This window comes from Chanos chanos, chromosome 15 (assembly GCF_902362185.1).
Source record: "Chanos chanos chromosome 15, fChaCha1.1, whole genome shotgun sequence".
NCBI lineage: Eukaryota > Metazoa > Chordata > Actinopteri > Gonorynchiformes > Chanidae > Chanos > Chanos chanos.
The window spans coordinates 16958721-16961614 of NC_044509.1; positions in this window are offsets into that span (position 1 = coordinate 16958721).

The following is a 2894-nucleotide window of genomic DNA, read 5'->3' on the forward strand; positions in this document are numbered from 1 at the left end:
AAAACGTCAAGGCTGTCCGGTAAAAAATGTGTTCAGGCCGTTCTCTCATGGGGCACGTTTGACTGGAGTTGTCTGATGAATTGAGAAATCCTTTTTTCTTGGAATGCATCCTGTTTTCTGGGCCGTTTTTCTGGTCATTGATCTGGCCTACTTTAATTGCCCCCTCATCTGAAGGCTTTTCATCAGTGTGTGCCGCCCTCTGCTGGTGAAAAGTGGTTCTGCTGCTGCGAAGCTTTGGCTAAGGACTGAATCTGACCTGTAGACCGGGTTTTTTGGGGTCTCACTGGGAGTTCACACCAACCATTTAATCAAGGTCTTCAGCCCTTATTTTAGAACGCAGAGAAAAGACAGAGAAAGCTGGTCTGAACCGTCCACATGTCTCTGCTCTGTGCGTCTGCAGTTATTGTGTGGTGTAACAACTGATAGCTAAGTCTTCAACACAAACAATAGGACCTGTTTTCTTCCCGTAAGCCTTGAGAAAACTTGAGGAATTCTTCCCTCGCACTGGTGGATGACTGAGTAACAGGAACTGAAGACAATGCACGGAAGGGAGAGAATTGTTGGGTTTGGACTGATACTCTAAGGGAGTTGAATATTTTTAAAAACACCCTCACGTTAGTTGAGATTACAAAATCTTCACATTCTTTAGGACACCGGTGAATCTATTTCAAAAAGATTCCAGATTCGTACCACCGTAAAAACTTTGGCATGTCCTTATGATTTTGGCAGGATCAGAACTGGATTTGGCCACATCCATACAGAGCGAACATGCCTTCCCTAAATCACGTAAACGAGTATTTATACATAAACTTTTATAGGTTATTCTGGTAACGTAGTCTTAAGTTACAGGGCAGAAATGATCAACAGCGTCTCATTTCTGGTTTGTTCTTTATCTGGAACTTACATGAAGTTCAGCTTTCTACAGATCGTCTTTTTGGACATGCTGTGGAAATACTGACTTTGTTTAAACACTGACTAAATGAATTTAATCTAGTCTGACTGATGGAGATTACTCAGCGCGTGTTGTCTGAGACTTGATAAATGTTTCACTGTCTGCATCTGAATCATTTGCTTTCTCGTCCACACTCCTAAAATAACCTGTAACTTAGACCTGTAACCCACAGATCCCCAAAGTAACCCGTAAACTACACCTGTAACCCACAGGCTCCTAACCTGCAACCCAGACCTATAACTTAGTGACTCCTTCAGTAACATACCACCAAGGCTAACACCTCATTTTAAGCTTGTGTACAATATACACAACCATTTTTATGTTTGAGTTATGAGTTATGTAGGAAATATGCAGACTTTTTGACAATACCGCAGATGGAAGCATGGTCAGCTGGCTGTGTTTATTTCCAGTTTTATAGCAGACTAAAGCCCTCGGCATCCAGAGAATTATAGATTGAGGAAGGAAGGAACAGCAACGTATCAGTGTCGCTATAGCAACCATTACCCAAAACAAGCGGGCGCGGACGCTGATGTACAATTGGGTTGCGGTCAGTGTTTCTTCCCCTTCAGTCAGACATATTTCATTTGACATAATGGGTTCTCAGATGTGAAACATGATCATTAGGAGAGGAGACATTCTGTCCTGCCAGAAACATAACAGATCATTCCTGTCATCTCCTTATCAAACTGTGAAATATTCAAAGACCCCCCCCCCCCACCCAAAAAATCCCGTTTTCCACTACACTCTTGTTCAAAAGCAGGCTCTGGACATATCCCTGTGACCTAAATATATTGTGACAGAGTATCGATTGGTTCCAATACAAAGATGACTGACTGACCATTTCTGTGTTGGGGGGAGGGTGGTGGTGGGGGGTCCTTGTGTATAAAGCACATTGACAACACCATCACACTGTTCATTTCAAATGAATTCGGCACTGAAACAGATAGAGACAGAGTCACGTGACAAACAGAAGTCAGATGGTTTCAAAATGTAGTTTATTTTACATAAGAAAGAGCAGTATGGATCCCTAAAAAGAAAGTAAAGACAAAAAGGTGCTTTGAATAAACAGGCAATGGCAGCTCAATGGGATGATGTCATCGGCCGTCACCACGACGACATGATGGGTTGGGCGTTTTTGCACCACAAATCAGTTCTCGCCCTAATATACATGAGATACCAGGCATGTGAGCACTGTGTAGTGTGGCGTCAGTCTTCTCGCTGGTGACCTCATTTAACACAGGGTCATACTGAAGGACTGTGTGAGCCACACACTGAACTCAGATCAGTGCTGTAGACCGTCTGTCCTATCAGTCTTTTTATTAACTTACAGACTGATGACAACTGTTATGAAGGATACTGGGATTAAAGAATAAATATATAGAAAGCTGTCGATTGGCTGTTTAAATTCTGTCGACTGGCTTGTTTAAATGCTCCTGAGTTAGAAATGGATCTGGGGTGAAACGCTCTTCTCAGAGTGCGAATGCAGAATCAGAGTTTGTGCTTTTACATAGAGTCCTGAGGCTCAGCACAGCCAGGGCCTAAAACGCTCTGTAGAACCACAGGCCTGGAGTTCCAAGGCCCCCCTTTAGAACCACAGGCCTGGAGTTCCCAGATCGCTCTGTAGAACCACAGGCCAGGAGTTCCCAGGTTGCCCTGTAGAACCACAGGCCTGGAGTTCCCAGGTCGCCCTGTAGAACCACTAGCACAGGGTTCCCAGTTGTTATTCTAAGAGAGTACGTCTATGATCATTCGAACAGTGATGACAATGAGGCTTGAATCTGATGGTTTTCATTATTCAAATTTAACTTTAACCAAAATGGTAATTCATAAATCCTACATTGATGATTTTTATTTGTAAGCTTGCTGACTTGCCAACGTGAAATATATAATTGTTTTATCTGCACCACACAATGTTAGCCTGTTGCTCCATGGCACCGGCAGG